Source organism: Schistocerca americana, unplaced genomic scaffold (genome assembly GCF_021461395.2).
Source record: "Schistocerca americana isolate TAMUIC-IGC-003095 unplaced genomic scaffold, iqSchAmer2.1 HiC_scaffold_15, whole genome shotgun sequence".
NCBI classification, from domain to species: domain Eukaryota; kingdom Metazoa; phylum Arthropoda; class Insecta; order Orthoptera; family Acrididae; genus Schistocerca; species Schistocerca americana.
The window spans coordinates 9135420-9160562 of NW_025725583.1; the positions used below are offsets into that span (position 1 = coordinate 9135420).

The 25143-nt window shown below is 39.0% G+C and overlaps 1 pseudogene; it reads right to left on the reverse strand.

The window, feature by feature from the left end:
- Positions 1–7667: 7667 nt before the first annotated feature.
- LOC124569484 lies at positions 7668–7785 on the reverse strand (annotated as a pseudogene).
- Positions 7786–25143: the final 17358 nt, after the last annotated feature.

A 25143-nucleotide genomic window follows, 5' to 3' on the forward strand; every position in this document is an offset into this window, starting at 1 on the left:
CTCGGAGCTTTGGTCCTTCCTAGTTCGTTGCCGCCAATCTGACGTTTGTTCCCGCTCCAGACGCCTAAAAGTTACATGCGCACATCACATGTGTACCGCTGTTCACGTGATCAACTGCGTCACTGGTTTTGATCGTATCCATTTGGAATTCCGAATCGCAGTTTTCTAAAGCTTCTTGCTCTCCTAGTTCTGGTGGCCCATTACTTGCTCTCCAGTATGCGTCACCTATCCGGTCGCTGACTCCCGCCGCGGGGCGCCCCCAAAAGGTTTTCGTGGTGCCTCCCGTGGGGCGGCCTCTTGCTTCTGCCCGCGCATGCTTCCACACAAAACGTGCTTGTTTCACCGATGTATAAAACTCTTACGTAAGGTGCGAAATTGACCTTCATTTATTCTGCCACCTTACATCAGCACTGTGTAAAGTATTGTAAAGCTTCAGAAATTACACATTCTGGATTCTGAATTTATGTAAATGAAGACAAAATCTGTTTAATTTCAAAATTTTCCTGTTTGGTTTCACCTTTCATTGGTAACTAGTAAAGTTGCCATCATTACTTTTATCTAACTTAGCACTCTTCATATATTATTCATTATTGTGGACGATGTTTTAGCTAATACATAATCAAAGTATCAAAAACTGTTTAATACGTTTAGTTGTTCTGTCGCTTCAGAATGAACCAAGCAAACATTATTGTGTCAGATCGTGTTCTTTTAGGGGGCAGGGTAACGGCTTGTTGTAAAAGGTACAGCGGGGGCTGTTAGTTCAGACCTTGACCTACAAAATTATATAAGAAGATTGCGTGTATCATTTAAGAACTTGCAGTTTACCAGGATTGACGTACTAGGTAATATGGCGAAATAAATTTGCGAACGCATTCCTTGGAGCGACTGTTGGAAATAGATGTATTTAATGCCTTGCATATAACACTATCTCACACGTGAGCTTGTTGTTGTGATATTATCTACTATTATTACAGCTCTGTAACAGCTGCTCCTATAGCTGAGCTTCAACACACTGTTGTTGTAGACTAATTACTAATGATCCCACCAACAACCCTTCCCTCCCCCCTCCCCCTCCTCATTTCCCCCCTCTCCTCTCCCGTTTTCACAACTATAGACGTTCTGATGTATTTGTTACGTATAGTTATTGATACTTATATGTCAGTATCTACATAGATACCAAGTATTTGATAATTCCATAGCATCGTAATAAAAATCAAAGTATTTGTGCAGGAAGTACCGAATGGGGTAAGGGAAAAAAATAACTTTTACTATTGGTTTAATGATAATTACAATGTATGTACTGTACAGAAAACACAAACGCCCCAGCAAAAACTACATACCATGTCTTGTCTATAATGAAGATCTCAGATTTTTAGCAACAGATCCCGGTGACGACAGTATCAGACTCAAAAAGAGTATTACCAGCTATTGGAAACCCGAAATGGAACAGTAAATTGGTATTCAATTACAGAAAATTATGTTGCAATAAATAAACAATGAGTTACGAGAAACTCCTTTTTATTGGCCGTGGCTCATGTAGGATTGGTTTACAACAAGAAGGTCAAGCAGATGGCAAAGGTGGCCTGTAATGAAGATCATCTACCATCTTTCCATTTCAAGTTTTGGATACGGAAACTGGCCGAAGAAGAATAAACAGAGGATTGGCGCCTTGCTGCTCCATCTCTGGTGAGTAATTTTTTTGTATTATATTTTGTCCATAGCTGAAACCATATCAAGAATATTTAGCAGTAAGTATTGTGCTTCTGTGTGCACTGTAAATTAATCTTAAGTCATTGTTCCACTTCTTTTGTGATTTCTCTGTATATATGATTTTATATTCGTACTTAGCTGTTGTCAGTAAGGTTCAATAAACCGAAGTGTAATTTCAAAATGTTCTGTAAATGTATCTACCCAATACCCTCAAAAAGTGGGTTGCGTACTCAAACGTATGTGTTCTAAATTTAGGTAAAGGAAGCCGTTAATAATTCAAAAGAATTTTCCGGAAGTAGATATGACTTTTTACTACAAATTGTTTTGCTTATAAAAATGGCACATACTTGTAGTATCAAACAATGCCGAAATTTTTGTCCGTGTTTGGAATATTTGACTTTTCCTGCTCACGTTGTGTTTGATTTTGTATTCTGGTAGGTTCACTTAAACATAACATAACCTTTGTGTGAAAGAAAGCTTAAAATACACAAAAAAAAACCAATAGAATGCTATGTTGGCGGTACGAATACTTTCGTTCCGATGTTATTAGGTATCGATACAAATTCAAGTATTGGTATCGAAACGAAATAATATAATATCGAATCCTACATTGGAACGGCCGCTTGTTGGGCAGGAGGATTAACATATTTTCGTAGTCTATTACCACACCAGAAACAAGATAAACAGGCGTATATGATACTACTAAATACAAAAACCAAGTTTTCGACTTTAGGTATCTCGTTACCTTTACCTTAAAGCTAATAAGTAATGTGCATTAGTCGGACCAAGTGATTCGATATCGTGTCATAAATTTCGATTACTTGCTCCTGGCAAAATATTTCGGGTTCCGTTTCACAATTTCGTGCGTGACTACGTTGCCTGTACCCTGGAAATGTTTCAGTGACGCAAGCAAATTAGGCGTGAAACCTAATGACCAATAAATGTTTCGAAACTGTTAGAAGAGAACGGCGGATAACAGGACGATCAGACGTTATCTTCAGAATTAAGAGCATACTAATGTTAAAAACGTTCCTTAGTTGTCACAGATGCCTGGTAGTTACTTTCTTTTTTTGCGTTCTGCAGCAAGTTCAAGTGATAAATTCTGCAGCCAAGTGAATGCCCTTACCCTTCACTCACTACTGGCTCATCGATTGTGGTACCCTCGTTATGACTTAAGAAGAAAGGACTGCACCGGAATATGAGTTCTGAAAAGAGCATAGAAGACATCTGTCGTGAATTCTCGGGCACAGCAATACCGCCATCAGAAACGTAAAAGCAAAAATTTATTTAAGCGCTTACCTAATGCGCACAATTCTTGAATACTCTTGTCTTGCATAAATTTTATTTCATTGTGAATCTCAGTTTAATTTAAATTCTTACGTACAACGTCCGACCAAAAAGTTCCCAGACTGATTTCCTTCCTTTTGTATGAACGACGCCAGCGCTGTGATCAAAGTGGCAGCTGGAACTATCAACTGTAAACAACAAATGTCCATTCGATCAGCCCAGTGTGAGCAAGCAGAATTAAGTAGCAGACGTGCAGCCGTAATGTGTCAACATTTTTGTGTCACAAATTGCAATGGATAGACAGTTCTTGAAAATGGAGTTGTAGCTCCGAGACGTGTTAGAGAGTAATCAGAAAATAAAAATATTGCGACTGAAGACGGAACATTATTAGTAAAATATATATCTAACCTAGAAGTTACAGTCACGGACAGTCCACGAGTTAATGTCTGTTATTAACGTTCCTCAACCTGTTTCACTTGTGTTGTATTCAACATGGTCAAGTTACTAAGTGCGGAAAGGTGAATGATAAAGTTGAGACAAGCATGCAGAATACAGAAGCGAATTTTGCAATGATTCGACAGTCTCTATTACATCTGAGATGAGAAGTATGGAGCTGCGCGGAGTGGCTGCGCGCTTTGAGGCGCCATGACACGGATTGTGCGGTCCCTCACGCCGGAGGTTCGAGTCCTCCCTCGGGCGCTCGGGCGGGCGTGTGTGTGTGTGTTGTTCTTGGCATAAGTATGTAAGTCTAGGGACCGATGACCTGAGCAGTTTGGTCCATTAGGAATTCACACACACACACACACACACACACATACACACACATCAGAAGTATTGAAAACGTGGTTAAACTGAACTGGACCAATGCAGCTGTCAGATGAGGGCTAAACGTAATGGTGCCCGATTATTGAGACAATGCCTCTTAGTCAAGAGTAAAATGACGAGAAAATCAGTTTGGAGAGGGTGCTGCAGAAACTTTGGTGGGTCGTTCGCGAACTATCAGGTCCAAAGGAGTGGTTCACCAAGGTGAACGGAGCGAGTGAGGAACGAATTCTAAGGAGCGATCGTTCATAGTTCACTTTGGTCGCGGCTTAATACTTATAGTTCCTGGGAATGGGAAAACGTCGATCTCATTCCCCCACCGGCACGTCGGCCGGTCTCGTTCCAGCCTCGGTCCCGTTCCCGTCTATTTCGGTCTCGGCCGCGGCTTTCTACTTATAGTTCCCGGGGACGGGAAAGGGTCGGTCTCGTTCCCGCAACGGCACGTTGGCCGGTCTCGTTCGTCTCTGTTCCGTTACTATGTCCCGGTCTCGGTCCCACTCGACCGGACTCGTCTTTCTTCGCGTTGCCACTCGTCGCAGTTCCACTGTCGACTGCTCGTAGTTAGATCAGTATCGAATTGTTCTTTTCGTTCGCTGCGCACGGCCATTCTATATCTGTATCAAACCTTTTTTGAGCTCTGAACTTCTGGTTCTTTTCGTATTCTATTCAGCGTCCACGACCGATAATTTGAATGTATTTTATAATTACGTAAATTTCATAAAAATTACGTGGTATGTAATACTTACATCTTTTCACGTAACAAAACCGTTATTTCACTATTTCGATAAGCAGCAGAAGAAATACTTGTAAAAAAAAAGCAAGATTTTTTGTTATTACACATGCAAAGGAAACCGGCAAGGCACACACGAGTGGCCATTTTCCGTCTCTTTTTTTTTTTAATCAAAGGTAAAAGGACATGTTCATTGTTATGGAAGGCAGACCGACTTACAACCGAATGAAGCGCACGCTCCGTAATCGAGTGTCTGGACTCACATTTTGTAAAGAGAATATGATAACTTCTACAATATAATTTCAGTGGTACAGGGTGTCGCACGAAAAATCAGCCCTAAATACTAGACTGTTTATCGTCACCCGCCAATCGTCATCCATTGTTTCGAAGTTCTTGTTTACATTAGCTTATTTGATATTTCTTCACTGCCTAATTATTACATGTTTATCTATTCTTCTCGGAGCGGTCAACAAAATCGTGGTAATTGGGGAGCAGTCTGTATTTGGTGCTGGTTGATTCTTGCGCCAATTTATATTATTTCACTGCGATCAGCCACATAACGCTACATTTGGCCAAACGAGAGGTTTTTGCAGCATCAGGAATATTACAAGTGTGAGAGAATTCTGTTGTGAATAAAAACTATGTACTCTAGGGGGGAGGCAAGTAGCCCCTCTTGTCACCTTCCATCTTCAGTCACCTATGCTACTAATTTTCAATTTTTCATAAGAACCACATACCAAGCACAAACGGTGAACGAGTGAAAATGAACGGTTCCCAAAAAAGAGCGATCACCAGTGAACTAGTTCCCAAGGATGAACGAGTTTGCCCATCTCTACGTGCATACATCGCTGGACTAGCATCACACGAAACGAGGATATCAACAACGGATGGTTTCGACGCAGCCTAGGGACTGCTTCCAGAATGAAGTTGTGACAGATGCTCGCGAGACATACGTGACTAGCTAAACCATTAAGAGCATTGCCAGCTAAAGAAGTGTCAAATGGCTCTGAGCACTATGGGACTTAACAGCTGTGGTCATTAGTCCCCTAGAACTTAGAACTACTTAAACCTAACTAACCTAAGGACATTACACACATCCATGCCCGAGGCAGGATTCGAACCTGCGACCGTAGCAGTCGCGCGGTTCCGGACTGCGCGCCTAGAACCGCGAGACCACCGCGGCCGGCTAAAGAAGTGTCCGAGCGCCTACATGGTGTACAGATTTAACATGCTAGCAGATTTCGCGACAGTGCACATCCAAGAGCGAAAGGTTCATTTTGACAAAAGAATGTAGATTGCCATTAGTATTGTAACATGTTATTTGGCGAAGTTCTTTTGTATCATCTGTTTTCTTTAGCTTTCTCTCACCGCGAATGTAACTCCCTACAATAATACTTCGCTGAGCGAGCTAAGAAGAGGAAGGAAGTTGAGGGTTAAACTTCCTGTCGACATCGAGGCCATTAGAGACGGAGCAAAAGCTCGGACTTTTGCAGTGATGGGGAAAGAAATTGGCCGTCCCCTTCGAAAGGAACCATCCCGGCATTGGTCTCGAAAGACCAATCAACATGGTCGGACGCATATTTCAACAGTCGTCCTCCCGAAATTCAGTCCAGTATACCACCTCCCGCGATTACGCGGACGATCAGTCCTGCATCTCTCTTTTTTTTCTTGGAAAGCCGCTCGTGTTCACAAACACGTCAACAACCGCAATAGATAAAATTTCAGAATCAAACGGTTATAAATTCCTCAAGCACGACACTCTGCATCTCTGCGATAAGGAGAGCGGAGGTCTTTGTCATGCCCCGATTACAGTCTGTAGCAAGAATGTATCCAGTATATGGGGGAGGGGGGATACGTTAGTCACGAGGTGAATGACGACATGATTTTGAGATTTTACTACAAATAGTTCCTGGTACGCTTGCCACTAGCCAATATCCAGTTGGGAAGAGAACGTAGGGGCAGAGCAAATTGGTTCCGTGACAGAGAGAGGTACAAGAGGTGCTGTTCAACAAAATAGAATAACTGTTGAAAGACATATAGAAAGAGAAAAAGGAATAACCTTCGTACATCGATAGCTGAAATGGAGGACAGTGGGACGTCAGCTGGTATAAATTTATATTAAAAATGTAGAAATTCCTCCAGCTGTATTTAAGGTGTCGATTTTATCTTGGCAACTAGTTTCAAAGTTGTAACAACGTCATCTTCAGGCCCATACACTTGCTGACGTCAACTGCGTGCGGCTGATACTAGAAGTCAGTGGTGAGATATGGACGTGCACCGTGTGGAAGGTGGTTCGTTGTGGAAGTTGGTAAGTTACTAACCAACTTCCACACGGAGCACGTCCATATCTCACCACTGACTTCTAGTATCAGCCGCACGCAGTTGACGTCAGCAAGTGTATGGGCCTGAAGATGACGTTGTTACAACTTTGAAACTAGTTGCCAAAATAAAATCGACAACCTTAAATACAGCTGGAGGAATTTCTTCATTTTTAATATAAGAAAAAGGAATAAGGTTGTGGTTCACGGATCTAGAAAAGGGCCGTGACTGAGTGAAACTGAACAAGACAATGGAAATTCTTAAACTGAAGAAGGGGAAAGGGAAGGGATGGGGGACTAATTAAGCTTTTGAGTCCCAAAAATATAAAAAAATTTAAAATTTTATTTCCAAAATTGACCTTGATCATCATAGAAGTAACGAGTATAAGAAGAAGTTGGGAAAAAGTAAATAATCAGTTTGTTGTTTTAAGGAGGTGGTTTCAATCTGTAATTTAATTTTAAAATTTTTCACAAAATTAACCTTTATTATCATATTAAGCAATCAACACAGGAAGAAAATGGAAAAGTAAACAATAAATTGTTTTAAGGAGGTAGTTTCACTTTGGAACCAAAAAATTAAGAATTCCGTCCGACCAGGCCTTGGAAGGCCCGACGGTACCGACCGGCCGCCATGTCATCCTCAGCCCACAGGCGTCACTGGATGCGGATATGGAGGGGCATGTGGTCAGCACACCGCTCTCCCGGCCGTAGGTCAGTTTACGAGACCGGAGCCGCTACTTCTCAGTCAAGTAGCTCCTCAGTTTGCCTCACAAGGGCTGAGTGTACCCCGCTTATCCGCTTGCCAACAGCGCTCAGCCGACCGGATGGTTACCCATCCAAGTGCTAGCCCAGCCCGACAGCCCTTAACTTCGGTGATCTGACGGGAACCGATGTCACCACTGCGGCAAGGCCGTTGGCTACTTTGGAACCACTGGGACAAATTTACGTTACAGTAACTTTAGATATACTTACTTTTACTGTCAATAATATCCTCAGTATGATCACTATAAACAAAAAGCACATGTCACAATCGTAGACAATGACGTAGCACCATCTTCGTGCTGACTGTTGCTTTGAACGGTGAGACTGCTACAGGACACTACATTCGTAGAAGTACCTCAATGTATCACTAGATGTGTCTGTATTGCAATAACATCGCTGGTTTCATGCGAATGGCATAGGCACTTCGAAACAAAATTAATAAAATGGTGGTTTCAGTCGGAAACACCTGGTACTCAAAGTGTTAAGGAGTTATACACAAGGCAGAAGGCAACAATGAAGCTAAAGATACGTTCATATGGGCCATAAAAATGGCATACTGTCCACAATAACACCTAGCAATGTTGTCTGACAACACTGCGGCCATACGAAATGCAGCTTCATGTATAGGATGCCAATTATTGAACTATATGTAAATAAACGTAAATTAGTTACAAACTGCTTGGTGCACACACTTTATTGTCACTACAGATATTCGGATTTAGGTTATGACACGTTCGATATGCCTGCCATCATTGGCAATGACATGGCGCAGAAGAATAGCGAAATTCTGCATGAACTGCCGAAGTGTCGGAACATCGATGCTGTGGATGACCTCCTGAATGGCTGTTTTCAGCTCCGCAATGGTTCTGGTTTTATTGCTGCGCATAATGCGGTCCCCAAAGTGCTGCTCCAGGACATGAAAGACTCTCCTGCTTCGATGGGGTCGAGGTCCGTCTTACATAAAGTACCTCTTGCCGAAATCGGGATCACTTTGAATATAGTTCAATAACTGTCACCCTGTATGTACATTATGGGCCATTGCTGCCCGGCAGTGTTTTTGGCGACACATTTCCGGGCCGGAAGTTTTTGCGCCGAGTGGGAGTGAGTGCACCTGTCCTGTTACGTCACATAAGGAGTAAAGTTAGAGAGATCAAGAGACGTCTGAATATGCGTTCTGTATTACGTAAATGGAATGTTTCAGCAAATTTAACTCGTAAACTAATGTCGGATAAACATCTGTTCCAGAAATTCACCAGAATGTCGAAATACGATTTCGAAAATCTCGAAGAAGCAGTTGGTCCGAGAATTGCTAAAACTGATAAAAATATTAGATGATGTATACCAGTTAGAATTCGATTGGCGATCACCCTTCGGTGGTGGTTCTAAGAGAAGTTTGATACACCTCTCTAAAGCGCAGTATTTATTAACAAGCCTCATGTACCAGAAGTAAGCACTGCTTTGGCAGAAGGACTGAAGGATTTCGTTAAGGCAAATATGAAATAAGACTAAAGTTTTTATTATACTTTTTTGTGCACCAGCACACACCACTGTATACATCATCAATTCCTCCTTCAGGTTCGTCTCGAGAGAGTAAGAAACTCATGGCATGAAATGCAAACCATGTGGATGAAGAGACACCTGCGGTTCTAGTCTTCCTATATCACTTTTTTCCTTGCTTTTGAGATAAGTTCGAAGATTTCGGACTCTTTTGTATGTTTCATCAAGCGTGGAAAAGGACACCTGGCAAGCTGTTGCCGAACAGCTTGCCAGGTGTCCTTTTTCATACTGCGATATTTATATACATTACCTTCGATGTCTCATAGCTCTTGGCGTAGACGAACCGCATCTGTAAATTCAAAGTTCACTCGTTTGTCTATGTCGCCATTGCTGTATACAAAAAACTCACAGCAACGAACAACTAGTACTACGAACGCAAATTTTCGAACGAAAGCGAAACGATGTTGTTTTGTCTAAGACACGTGACTGCAGCGCTCTCGGTGAGAGAAGTAAGAAACAAAGGTGATTGGGGGGGGGGGGGGGAGAAGCATTTACGGACAAGAACAGAGATAAGAGTTTTGCTATACGAAATATTCTCCACTCTCGGTTGACAACACCGGCAACCCCTAGGCAAGGGGTCGGCAAGTACGTAGTTTTCAGTGGGGTCCGGATTCGGTGTAAAATTTTTTATGGAGGTCCAGAAAAAAAACTAATAATTAAAAGGAACTGTTTTTTATTTTGTTTTCAAGTCGAGGTAGTTTCCAAAAAAGGGTAAACCAAGTAAAACAAGTAGTTCTCAGTTAGTATTGTAATATATTCAATGTGAGAAATTACATCGACAGTCTTGAGCCAGTTTTTTAAAGTTCGGTGTACGAGGGGTACAGCAAATGCGAAGTATGTCTTCGAGGTGGGCGTCCGTCGACCTTGACCGATACATGTTCTTCGAAAAATTCATTTTCGAGAACCACGATTCGCATATATATGTCGAACCAAACATATTGGCCAGATTGATAGCTACTTTCTTACAATTTTCATATTTTTATAAAACATGTTTACCCCAAATTTCGTCTTTGGATACAGATTTATTCACGTGCAAAGAAATATCTTCTTGTAAGTCGATTATCTCCACTTGAAGTGAAGACTTTGAAACGCTGAACAACTTAGCAGCCACATCAGTCCATTCTACCGATGCATCAATTTCATATGGAAATTTTAGGAATTGAGACAGCTTTCCAATTTCTGCAAAGTCTTGAAATCTTGTAGCAAATTCGTCCCTTAGATCGGGCAGAAATCTTACAAACATTGCAATGTCTTCTTCAGTTCTCTTTTTTATACACAAGAATTGTTGGGAAATGAATATATTCGTGCCTTGCAATATCTTTTTCAAAAATATCCAGCTTACGACGAAAAGCAGACACGCTTTGTATCAAATCACATATTAATTTCCCATTCCCTTGTAACTGTATGTTGAACGCATTTAAATATTTCAGAATATCCTACAGAAAAGCCATAGCTAGCATGTTGCGTACGTTTGTTATGAACTCTAAATGCTTCTTTGCTCCCTGAGTATCCAAGATTTGCAAGAAGGGAATTACTTCTTCCTTTATTAGCCAGAAACGTTCAACAACTTGACCTTTACTTAACCAACGAACATTGTTGTATTGCAATAAGTCAGAATACGCTGCACCACATTCTGAAAGAAACTTCTTGAACTTTCGGTGTTGAAGAGAAGCATGAGATCTCATAAAATTAATCAACGGCACCAAGCTGTCCATTACTTCTTTCAGTGTGGCACTGAGATTTCCACAAAGGGCAGTCTGACGAATTATACACTGATACGATATTAGACCTGGATTCTGATCCCTGATTTTCTTTACTACACCTTTTTCTTTGCCAATCATCGCTGGGTCGCCGTCAGTTGAAAGCGACATTATTTTATCATAACGAATGTTGGAATTATTAATAAATTCGTCAATAGCCTTGCATAAATCTTCTTTTCGAGTGTTACCTTTCGAAGGCAATATTGCGAGCAATTCTTCCCTGAATATCTTATTTTCAATGTCGAAAAATCTCACGAAAATCGACATTTGTTCATTATCAACCATATCTCATGATTCGTTAAGGGCAATAGCGTAGCATGGTGCCTTTTCCAAAAGTTCAAGCAGAGTGCTTTTAATATCAGTAGTAAAATTTCCGTTCGTCTTGTATTACTTCTTGCCGACATTGGAACACTTTGAATTGCAGCGACAACATCCTATTTTTCTTCAAAAAGTGCCGAGGCTACTTTCAACATACATTCTTTCATTACTTCAGAATCTGAAAATGGTTTTTGGTGTTTACTAAGTGTCCAGCACACACATAACGCTGCTTCTGCCGATTTTTCTGGCTCACTCATGCAGCGAACCAGCAATTTCGTGCTTTTCTCGTAAGAAGTGAGATATTCCTGTAATTTAAATTTAAATTTTATCGGGATGAGTTTACAAAGCAGATATACATATCACATTTATACATTTTCGAATAGAATTCTATTGCCTGTAGTTTTTCTTTACGAGACTCACTGCCAAGAGGAAAGTTTTCGTGGAATTGCTGATGAGTTGTTTCATAGTGCCGCTTTAAATTGTCACTTCTAATAACAGCGACAGTTTTATTACATATTAAGCAAACTGGAACCGCTTGAGGCCTATCAGGCAGCATAAAACAATATTGTTCCTTCCATTCAGTCAAAAATCTCCTATTTTCAGTGTCCGCTTTTCGCTTTTTAGGACCCATTATTAATATACGAAAAGGTTTTTCACACGACAAATTGTAAAACAAATGAATGATTGCTCTGCGGCCTGCGTGCGATTGACGAAACGAAGTAAAGACCGACCGCCCGCTGTGCTCTCTTTGACTAAAACGACAGGTTCGGACTTGTTTAACAAATGAACGAGTGAGCAGTTACGGGTGGTGGAAGGCGCTACTCGCCGAGAAAAATAAAATGAAATGGATTGACTCGACTAAATAGTTAGCTAATCTAGTCGACTAAATTTTTGTTTTTCAGACACGTTTAGTTACTTAATTACTCAGTACTCGACTAAATTACTAGCCTAGTGCGAACGAGGCGCCGGTATACTTAGTTGGACGTCGGACTGTATTTAAGAATATTTGGCGGTCCGAGGTTCGACCTTCCGCGGTCCGTATTGGACCGCGGTCCTCCTGTTGCCGATCTCTGCACTAGGCAATGTGTTGGCAACTACCTGCAACAGCAATATTGCCTGGCCAGATCGCTAAATTTCCGTGTGTTGCAGCCACATTGCAGAAATGTTGACGACAACTCTATTGCAGCCACATGGTGACGTAAAATATGACCCGAATAAGCGTATCTTTAGTGAGATGACAGATTGGCTTGAAATCGTAAAACAGTCAAGACAGGGTTGTCTTCCACCAACATTACCTACCATACATACAGAAGAGTTGATAATGAAGACTACCCAACTTGATTGCAAGAGTACAGAATGAATATCAAAACAAAGAAAACTAAATTGATGAGAGTTCATCATACAGAAGGAATTAAAATGAAAACAGCAAAAGGTCAATTTAAACAGGTTGAACAGTATAGATCTTTGGGGAGCATACTGACGTTTTAACTAGACGGGTGAAATAAAATAAAGAATCAAAATGACAAATCTAGCTTGCGGGAAAAAGAAGCGGTTATTATGCAGGAAAAGATTGGTTAAATGCTTCATGTTGAGTACTTTTCTGTACGACTGTGAAAGCTGGATATTGAAGAAGAGCTGGCCCGGATCTAGGTGGGAGGGGGCCGGCAATTTCAGGGGGCGCCAAATTCATATCCTTGAAGAAAAAAAACGTGTTTCACAAAACGCCTAGCATCCAGCGCACGTTGGTCTATTTGTTATTCACATGATTTTGAAACGCATCCCAGTTGGATTTTGAACATTTTTGAACACATTCTAAGTTGATTTCTGAACGAATCATAATTCGATTTTTGAATGCGTGCATACTGTACGTTATGTCTCTGCCACGGCAATCCCAGTCGCATCTAGAAATATATATATATATATATATATATATATATATATATATATATATATATATATATATATATATATCTCAGACAAAAGGGGACGGGGCTATAAAAGCCGTGCCGCGTAAACCAGAACGGCTGAATGCCAATCGCTGTTTGTTCATGTCTGGGTGTGCGAATGGTCAGCGTTGTTATAATTATTAGCGAAATCCGTATATTCAGACTACCAGAGTGGTAATAAACGGCTAACTGGTTTTATAGTCCCCAGTTTAGCAGTCGCTTTAAATTCTATTCTCGGAATAGCGCACACGTAATAACGTCTAACCAAAGAATAAACGCGGGATAACTGAACCGTTGATTCTGTTAGTGTGAGCGAGGATAACCAGAGGATAAGTTTCGACAATGATAGGAATAGTTACAGAATTAGTGACGACAAGATTGTTTGTTAGAACAAGGAAGGAGAAGAAAAGGGCACATCACACAAATTATATGGATGAATATGACGATTCGAAATTCATATAGAAATTTCGTATTACTACTTCTCGATCTCATGCTTGAGAAACTGTAGCATATGAATGAAATGTGAAACTATTTTCTAACACAAAACTTTTTGCTTGTAGTAGGCCCAATAGTCATTTAATATTAGTAATACGTGAACTACGTTCTGTCTTGTTATTTAAGTAAGTGAGGTACGTAAAAATGACCATTTTTGCCAAAACAGTCTCTCTTGTTTCGCGCATGTTGGAATTGCTGTAATATCAGGAAGGGCTATTTCTTTTTATCTAGCAGACAGCAACAAAATAACGTAATCAGATCGAGAAACCACACCAGTCTTGACTAGTATTTGTATTAACAGCTTGAAACACGTATGTAACGCAGCAGCGATGGCGAGGCATTGTAGCATCTGTGACCAGAGAGTATGCGCTTGACCGCGCGAGTGTTGCGAGCGGTTCTCAGTCAGTAGTAGTCTTTGCGAGTTAGTTGTCGCTATGCAGAGTAGCAGTCAGTCTGTCGTTGCGAGTCTGTCAGTTCAGTCGTTGCGAGTCTGTAGCTCTGTCTAGTTGAGAGCAGTACTCTGTCTGTAGTCGTCATGCAGAGCGGTCGGTCAGTAGTAGCAGCCCAGTGCGGTTGTGTGATGTAGGCGGTCGGCAACAATGGTCAAGATGAGGAATAAGGTATACTGTTAATTAATATAATCATTAGATAATGAAAAATTTTATTTATTGTAATTATTCTCCAACAAGTCTCCCAATAATAATTTTTTATTTCAAAAGCATTTTCTCAAAAGTTTAATTTTTTTTGAACTAAAGATGTCGTTGCACTTCCCATTTCATTCCACTTCTTTTTGAAGAAAAATTTCACTAGAATTACAAAAAAAAGGAGAATATTATTATTTGCAATGGAGTTCCTCCAAGTGGTGCGCAACAACAAGAGCAGATATGTGACATCCATTTATTCTGAGGTAAGACTTTAATTCTGATTGTTTTTACACAGGGCCAAAGACCGATATTTCGGTTTAATTGAATTTTCTTGTCACTGAATGGACTTTAATTTTTTGAAGGATTTATAATTGAGTCAGATTGCGAATTTCACATTTGTTGCCATTGTCAGTACATTTGATTGTAGGCAGGTTATGCATAGAGCCATGTCCATCAGCATTTCTAATTAGTATCGTTATTTTTCTTTTAAAATTTTTGTGGGGAGGTTACACTTGGCTCCCATTTCTATTAAGTATTGCTATTATTTTTCTTTTAAAAATTGCGGTGGGGAGGTTACACTTGGCGACACCCAGTCCAGGATCGTATTTCGTTGAGAGTCTTTTGAACAACAGTCAGATATCTGCTCTTGTTTGCTTAGATATAATTAGGATTTAGCGCAACGCTTTTAATAATATTGTGACTTTCTCTCTACAGGTCAACGGCAATTTGTTGCTTTGTTGTATTTGTGTGTTGCTTTTGCATTGTGTTGATTTGTTTTGTGAAAAATTTTGACTATTGTAAAAATGCCGCGAAAGACTGTGAATAGTGTATCGCGAGGTATTACGAACGAAACTACCGATTTAAACAATTTTACCGATAGGACATGTGACACGCAGTGTAATCATGACATTCCTGCGTTCACTAACAATCAATGCATTACAACCACTAATGATGACTTTTACCTTGATAATGAACAAACGAACTCAATTGTCTCGTCTGTTAACTTGACGACAATTGATGACGCGGGACGCTCTATTGTAATGAGCGCTGTCGAGCTTAACACACCCGATTCAGAAAATCCAAGTAATGTACAGACAAATTTGTCTAATGAAAATGAACAGGATACACAAAGTACGACGGATTTATTTAATTCCGAAATAATGTCTGACCGTGTACATCCGACTGACAAACCTTTTTCTAAATTACAGAATGACCAAATGGTCACGGAAAGCGAGAGAGTTCTAGATCCACCACTAAACAGCACAGAGAATATAAACGCTAATTTTGACTTGGTACGAATTATGACAAGTTTGATACAACAGCAAAGTGAGAAAATGGAGAACAATTTCAAACAACAGAACGAAAAACTTGACAAGAATGACGAAAATCTCAAACAACTTAGGGAAGATAACAAACAACAGAATGAAAACCTCAAGCAACTTAGTGAACAGGTCAGACAACAAAATGAAAAATTTGACGACAATTCGAGGCAGCTTAGTGAACAAATTAAAGCTGTTGCCGCGCAGTGTCATGACACTAAGGAACAGTTGCGCGCGGAAATTGAGGCGTGTTCACAAAAAAATAGCGAAGAAATTAAATCTGTTGCGCAAGAATTAAGAGAAATGCAAACAGTCGCAACAGAAACACTCAGAGACGAAATTAGCGGAGTCGCTAAACAATGCTCTGAAAAAGCTGCACAATTACGGGACGAGTTTAAAGCAATGACGGTAGAACTTTCGCGCACTATGGACGCAAAGATAGACGCGAAATTCGAACAGCAGTACACTCAGATTAACGAGCGCTTTAGTCAGCACATACAGAATAGTAATACGCGTTTCCGCAGATTTATTCAAGATCAAAACAAAGTAAAACGACAAGTCATGGAAACAATCACTGCACAGAGACAAGAGGACAAACGTAAAATATTCGCGAAAGCGAAGACGTATGTAGACAATAATATTACTACAGTGTCCGACAAAATTAATACCATAGAACAATTGAACGCGGAATTACAGGATGAAATTTCTGATCTTAAAGCAAAAACAGATACACACACAGTAAATATTCAAACAGTGACAGATAGATTCGAACAACTAGATCTAACACAGGATTGCGATGTCATCAAAGCTGATGTTAAAAAACTGAGCGAAACTACGCGCAAGTTGCAAAAACAGATTAATGCGTCTGATTCTAAAACCGATGATCAGGTTAAGATATTGACTGAAAAATGTGATGAATTGGCCAGTCGTATTGATGTTATCGAAAATACTAATGACAATAAATCAGACGATACTGCACCGGTTTCTTTTATCCAAACACCTGAATTTCAAAATTTACAGCTGACAATTAATGAAATCGATTCATCTAACAACACGTTACGTCGGAAGTTATCAAATTTACAACAAGAAGTAACAGAAATGAAAAACACTTCTGTTAATAATACACAACAGACGCCACTTAGCGAACATTTGTCAGACTTACGCAGCGTGTATAATGTGAGCAATTTACAGCAACTACGCGACTTAAAATCCGAAAAGCCACGCGAATTAAAATCTGAAAAGCTACGCAACTTGAAAACCGAAATGACAGAGACGAACAGATTCACACACAAACCCGAACGTGTTCTCAAATTCAGTGACGAGAACGTTGATAATAAGCAGTTTGCATTTGTAAGAAAATGTAAAGAATTTAATAATGACAGAACACAGATACACGATTTGCACTGTATACGACAATTTATCTTTGTACATTCACCGCTATTATCGGTAATGGAGAAACTAGCTTTGAACCAGATGCGACAATTTATTTTTGTATTTACAACAGCATTGCCTGTAATGAAGAAATTTGAATTAGCACGAATACAACAATTTGCCTTTGAAATTTTACCGCTATTGCCTGTAACACAAAAGCTAAAATTTATTTGCAGTGCGTAAATGACCTCAGGGGATTCATTACGCTTTAATGAATATGTGCCGTAGCGAGCATAGGGCCCCGAGCTGTAGTAGTGCTATTTCATCTTTAGTTTTCTGCACTGCTGCCTTCTCTTCTACTATCCTTTATATCTATCCAAACTGCTCTTTAACTATTGCTCTACCTAGTATTAAGAAACGTATGTAATGAAAACCGGATACGACAAATCTTTTACCGAATGTGACAATTTTCAGTAGGCACTCCAGAACCAGCGTAATTTTAATAACAGATAAAAATCGTAATCATCAGTATGTGTAAAATTAACAGCAAACGCATTTTTTTTGTAACAATAGACGTTTTTCACCGCAACAGCATGAAAGTCAGCCGCTTAGCATACCTAACCAACAATGCATTCTACAAGGTCAACCAAACTTTAATGTTTCGCCGCGTGCATGTATAGTCCCAGCTCCAACAAATAGTAACGCATGGCAGCAAAGAAATAACTACGTACAGATAACACACTATTTCAACTCGTATCGCAATGCGCAGTATAGAAATTACTATCATGACAGACGTAAAAAAAAAAATGATGAGCACAATTTTCAGCGTACATTTAATAACAGTCAATCTTATGAGCAGCAACAACATCAGCAACAACAAATAATCATGAATGAAACAGACAATAGGTGTCATCCGTAGCGTAATACGTCAGTAAGAGTTAACAGAGCAGTTCAAATAGTGGATATGTCACAGCATCCTCCCGTAAATAATAACACGTACGACAGAATTTAACCAGATACAGCACAGATTGCATAGTACAGTAACGCAAACATTACTTTTGACACGCAGAATTTTGCTCACGAGAATGTTATTGAAACATGCTCTGTTGAATGCTCCACTGTTATCGCACCCCGATCTTACTAGAAATTTTTCCATTGCTACCGACAGTTCCAACACCGCTTTAGGCGTACATATTTTCCAGGAAATAGAAGAAGATGGTTCAACAGTTATTAAAAACATCGCATTTGCAAGCCGCATTTTGTCACCTGCTGAGCGAAATTATTCTGTTACAGAACTTGAAACATTATGTGTTGTATGGGCTTTCACGAGATTTAGGCATTTTCTTTATGGCAGACATACCACCGTTTACACAGACCACAGAGCAATACAATTTTTGCTTTCAGCTAAATTCACTCACGACAGGTTAAGCAGATGGAAACTATATTTACAGGAATTTAATTTTACAATAGTTCACATTCCCGGTACGCAAAATGTTATAGCAGACGCACTATCGCGTTCTCTCAGCAACAATCAGCAAGACATCGCAACCAACTTCTGCAAAGCAAATTTCAGCGTCATGTACATTCAACAAGTTGCATTTGAAAATTTCATTTCGTCGTCATTACGAGACATAGTATTCTTTTTTTTTCTTTCACATGCTTTGGTCAGCTGCACGAGCTAATGCTTCTGTCCGTCAGCTGTGTTGTCTTCTGCTGTCACTACCAATTTACGACACTCACAAAACACAAACAAATGTTTTTCAGCAAATGATTAATTTTGACACGTGCAAACTATTACGGATAGTAACAAAGTAGAATCGGAACACAAAAGAACATGTCCGACCTCATTACCATGTTTTTGCTACATCTTTGTCGCTGTTGAGCTCACTTCAAAATTTGTTACTTTCACTCCGTTACGCAAAGCTACTGCTAAAACTGTTTCGAAAGCATTTGTAAAACATTTTCTATTTCATGTAGGGCATGTAATGAAAGTAATTTCTGATAATGGATCTCAATTTCGTAGTAGTGTATGGACACGCATGTTACGAGCTAGAAACATTTCTCCGATCTATATATCCAAGTACCACGCTTCTTCGAACCCTTGTGAAAGATTAATGAAGGAAATTGGTAAGCTGTGCAGAATATACTGCCACAAAAGACATATTGATTGGGATACACACATACTCTCATTCCAAGATGTAATTAATTCCATTCCAAATGAATCCACTATGCTATCTCCGACTGTTATACTGAAAAACGTTGAACCACCGAACAAAATTAAAGAATTAATAGAATTCCCCAAAAATCGTCGCCTACGACACCACGAAATAATTGACATTGCGCTGAACAACATCAAACGTGCCGCAGAGCGCCGGAGAAGACAGCAAAAACAGGTTTGTACACGCCGCGACTTTCACGTTGGACAGAAGATATTAGTACGTACACACTATTTATCCAGCAAATTAAAAGGTAAGTGCAGTAAATTTGAACTTCTATACGCAGGTCCGTATCGGATTCGCAGTATCCCTCACCCCAATGTTGTACACGTCGAAACTTTGAGAACCAGAAAATCGAAAGGCAATCACCATATCTCAAACATTAAACCGTTTATTGAGTGAAACCACTGTATGATTCAACACACTATGATGCCATTTACTAATGCAATTAATTCACCTGACTAATTATTGATGATTATCGTATTTTTTTTCTTGGCAAGTGCCCGGCAAGGTAAGGTTAGCAGGTCGCTTTTCTTGTCGTTACACATCAGACCGTGCATATTTTTCCAGATGAATTTACACATTTACGACTATTTCTGCAATTATATTTATGTGACTACTTATTGATGATTATCGTATTTTTTTTCTTGGCAAGTGCCCGGCGAGGTAAGGTTAGCAGGTCGCTTTTCTTGTCGTTACACATCAGACCGTGCACATTTTCCATTTTTTTGTGTATATGACTGTACTCCAGTTTTGTTTGTATGCACTATGAAATAGTTAAGATATAACACACACCAGTCGACTTGGACATTTTTTTTTTTTGCCTTATGACATCTCAACATCGTGACTGTTTCACATTTTTTTTGCTACTGCATTGTATTATTCTGTGTACATTTTTTCGCATCCGAACACTGTCAATGTCTTGGACATATTACGTTTTCTGTCATGTTATGCTGTATGGTTAATTGTGTCACCATAAACCAGTCATTATTTAGTGGGTATAGGATTTAAATGCAAGACATTAATCTTTGTTCATCAATTTCAGAAAGGAATGATGATTCTAAGAAATAAATTTAACATAAATGGGAATTTCACCTACGGAATAAACGAAAGGAGATGCAATAACTTTATGAGGAAGAGTAAAGGGATCAGGATTAACAAGCATTAACAAGACTATACTATACTCATCACAGAATAGCAGTCTTAACTAATTTTTTCTTTCAGAATACAAGGTGATTGATGCAGGCTGTCAGAGAGAACTACACATCTTAGTTTTAGTGATGAAATATGCTAGAGATAAGGAATAGTTATGTAATGAGTAATGAAGTGATTTTTTGCAGATGATAGTGAATACTGATGAATAATGACGAAGGATATGGTATTATGAATAATGAAGTTTTTCTTTACAGGTGATGATAATGGTGAAGTTATGATGATATGGATAATGAAGTTTTTTTCTTTATGCCACGTAGTTATTTAAGTATTTGTTGCGGTTTGCTTTGACAGCAGGTGTTACATTGCATAGTAGGATGACGGAAAGTTTTGGAAAGGACAGCTATGGAACACATTTTATACACATTTCACTACTTGTTAATTCGAAGTTCACTACTTTTCAGCATAGTGTGCGTTTCTTCTTTCAGGTCAATAATCCGTTTTTGTATTTTTTCCAGGAGAAGTTTTTCATGACACTTACTAAACCTGTTACTTATTATACCTGTTCTAGTACTTGCATTTTTATATTTTTTACCCATTTGTGTTTATCATTTATAAATGTGATCACATGTACTGCCTTGTTACATAATCTTGCTACAGCTGACTCATGACGAATGACGTTACCTATCCTCATTTGCAGCAATAGGTCAAAAGCAAAAAGTATTATGCCTCAGCAATTAATTATCGATCCCAACGCAATGCATTGCTACCAAAAAAATGTATTACCAGTCCCACATAATGTCACTAGTTTATGATAATTCTGAATAATACTGATCAACTCTGAATAGCATGTCACTCGAGTAATGACCTCTTAATGAGACTATATTCAAAATAATGCTTTGTCACTAGCTAATAACTGCCACTGTTTATTGTAATGCCTGTGAGTACTAATGATTTGACTGTAATTAACTGATTTTTAATAATGACTTTGTAATGATCTGAATAATACTGAATGATGAACTATGTTTTATTCTATTCAATACTTGATGGCCACTGAGTGCCAATAATTAATGTCAATCAACGAAATTGTTATTAATTATGCCATTAATTAACTCTTGTTTTCAATGTTCATACTTTATAATTGGAAATAAATGTGATTGTTTAATAATGCTTTGTAATTAGGAAAAGACTAATGATTCTTAATAGATTGGAATGACACATAATTAATTAACTATGGTACTGTTTAATAATGCTTTGTAATTAATTAAGGCTAATAATTCTTAGTATATTGAAATGACAAATGATTAATTAATTAACTGTAATTAGACAAATGATTAATTAACGACAAATGATTAATTAACTGTAATTATACAAATGATTAATTAACTGTAATTAGACAAATGATTAATTAAAGACAAATGATTAATTAACTGTAATTAGGAGAAGGTTAATGATTCTTGATTATACTCTGTAACTGAAAAGAATGCGATTATTTCATAATATTTTGTAACCAGAAAAAAAAGGCTACTGATTCTATGTAAAACAATTAATGAACATTTTTCTGTAATACTACATACTTGGTACAGAAATGTTCAATAACTGGGCTATGAATGCCACGAACTATCAATGAAGACTGTAATTGTCAATATTATGTGACTTGATGTCCTTCACCTCATAAGCTGACTACCCTGAATTACTGCAATGTCCATTTGTCCTGTTTATCCCAGTGATCATGGAGCACTATATTTGGTTTTGCACTAATTCTACGTTGGTGTGCCTTGTAAGAGTGTGGTGTTGACACGACATGCTGTCCACCACCATGAGCGATGAAGACATTATTATGGTCCCACTGTTTGGTGTACCTAATGTACTGCCAAAATGAAAACATGGAACATTACTACGACAGTTCAGTGTCTTGGCTACACTGATAAATTCTGATGGGAAAAGAACTTCAAGTTGTGTCACTTGGTGTTGTACTACTGTGGAAAGATATGGACTTTCAGAGCAGCTGTGTGCAATCTAAAGTGCTACAACCATGATGCAATCCTTCCCTTTCCTATCCTGATTCTTGTCACATAAAGAAAAAATTTTTTTTTGGTAACATCATTTATGTTCATAGGTTATACATTTTTCGATTCGCTAAACTCCAGTGTGAGTACACTTATGTCACTGGTCGACATGATGTTTGCCATTATGTTTATTTGTTGTGAAAATACTAAAGACATTTTTCAGTGCATGTGCACTTTGGACATGAAATTTTTTTTTGCCATTATGTTTATTTGTTGTGAAAATGCTAAAGACATTTTTCAGTGCATGTACACTTGTCAACATAATATTTTTTGCCAGTCTGTTTATTTGTTCTGAATATGCTAAAGAATTTTTTCAGTGCCTGTGCACTTTGTTATCTGTCAAATAATTTGTATATACTTTTCTGATTTGCTACTATGTTTTGTACTCACATTTTGTCTTTGTCTGATATATTTTGTACTTAGTGCGTGTGCACAACATTTACTTTATGTACTACATCTAATTATTCTTGCCAGTCTGTTTATTTGTTCTGCATATGCTAAAGAATTTTTTCAGTGCCTGTGCACTTTATCTGTCAAAAAGTTTGTATATACTTTTTTCTGATTTGCTACTATGTTTAGTATTCACATTTTGTCCTTGTCTGATATATTTTGTACTTAGTGCGTGTGCACAACATTTAAATATTCTGTAAGTTGTAGGATTTTGTTAATTAAAGAAAAATTTTGCCGCGCTTGGCAAGTCCAAATGACTCACCATCGCTGCCAAATTTTTGCCCCCCGAGTGGAGGGTTATGAAACACGTATGTAACGCAGCAGCGATGGCGAGGCATTGTAGCATCTGTGACCAGAGAGTATGCGCTTGACCGCGCGAGTGTTGCGAGCGGTTCTCAGTCAGTAGTAGTCTTTGCGAGTTAGTTGTCGCTATGCAGAGTAGCAGTCAGTCTGTCGTTGCGAGTCTGTCAGTTCAGTCGTTGCGAGTCTGTAGCTCTGTCTAGTTGAGAGCAGTACTCTGTCTGTAGTCGTCATGCAGAGCGGTCGGTCAGTAGTAGCAGCCCAGTGCGGTTGTGTGATGTAGGCGGTCGGCAACAATGGTCAAGATGAGGAATAAGGTATACTGTTAATTAATATAATCATTAGATAATGAAAAATTTTATTTATTGTAATTATTCTCCAACAAGTCTCCCAATAATAATTTTTTATTTCAAAAGCATTTTCTCAAAAGTTTAATTTTTTTTGAACTAAAGATGTCGTTGCACTTCCCATTTCATTCCACTTCTTTTTGAAGAAAAATTTCACTAGAATTACAAAAAAAAGGAGAATATTATTATTTGCAATGGAGTTCCTCCAAGTGGTGCGCAACAACAAGAGCAGATATGTGACATCCATTTATTCTGAGGTAAGACTTTAATTCTGATTGTTTTTACACAGGGCCAAAGACCGATATTTCGGTTTAATTGAATTTTCTTGTCACTGAATGGACTTTAATTTTTTGAAGGATTTATAATTGAGTCAGATTGCGAATTTCACATTTGTTGCCATTGTCAGTACATTTGATTGTAGGCAGGTTATGCATAGAGCCATGTCCATCAGCATTTCTAATTAGTATCGTTATTTTCTTTTAAAATTTTTGTGGGGAGGTTACACTTGGCTCACATTTCTATTAAGTATTGGTATATTTTCCTTTAAAAAAAAAATACACTGGGGAGGTTACAAGCTGTTTCAGTATTAGACAACGACATTTTAATTGTTCATGTAGTAAAACGTTTGACCAACTTCGATGAAGTAGTCCGCCGCTCGTGGTCTCGCGGTAGCGTTCTCGCTTCCCGAGCACGGGGTCCCGGGTTCGATTCCCGGCGGGGTCAGGGATTTTCACCTGCCTCGAGATGACTGGGTGTTTGTGTTGTCCTCATCATTTCATCATCATCCAGGAAAGTGGCGAAATTGGACTGAGCAAAGATTGGACAATTGTACGGGCGCTGATAACCACGCAGTTGAGCGCCCCACAAACCAAACATCATCATCATCATCATCATCATCATTTCGATGAAGTAATTGATTCTTTTGCACGCCGTGTAATGTTGTAGCAAGATTATAGAGGGGAAAAAATGCTGAGATCTAAGGATTGAAGAAATGTGTACTGTCTTGCCTGTCTCTTGTCTTCACTGGTTTTAAGTTTCTTATATTTAATTTTATGTCAGAGAAAAGAGAAAGTTATTAGCTAATAGGCAATAAAGAGTTCAAATTATCAGAAGAGTACTGATTCTTCGAGTCAAAAATAATACCACCCAGTATTAACTGTGAGTTTTGGTAAGGAGTGTAGGATGTCAAACCGGGCTACTGGGAGCAGGAGGCACAACAGGACATTTTAATTTTAGCACTGTCCTGATTATAGACTTGATGGCTTAGAGCGAAATACAGTGACGTACGATAACAGAATGCTGCGTGAAGAGGCGTGGCACTGCACTTTGGCGCACTTAAGACCGAATAACATCTCTTTTTCCTCGAAGACATCAAAATACGTGAGCTACAAATTGAACATATTTTTGAAAAATCGATTTTTTTGGAGACCTCTCTCGAACCCACGATAGTGGGTGGGGGAGGGGGGGGGGGGAAGGAGGAAGGGAGTCGTCACTGTCAAGTGTTTGCCCCGATTCGGAAATGTCGTACACCTGGGGCTGAAGAAGAGAGAAAGAGACGAAGCAGAAACAT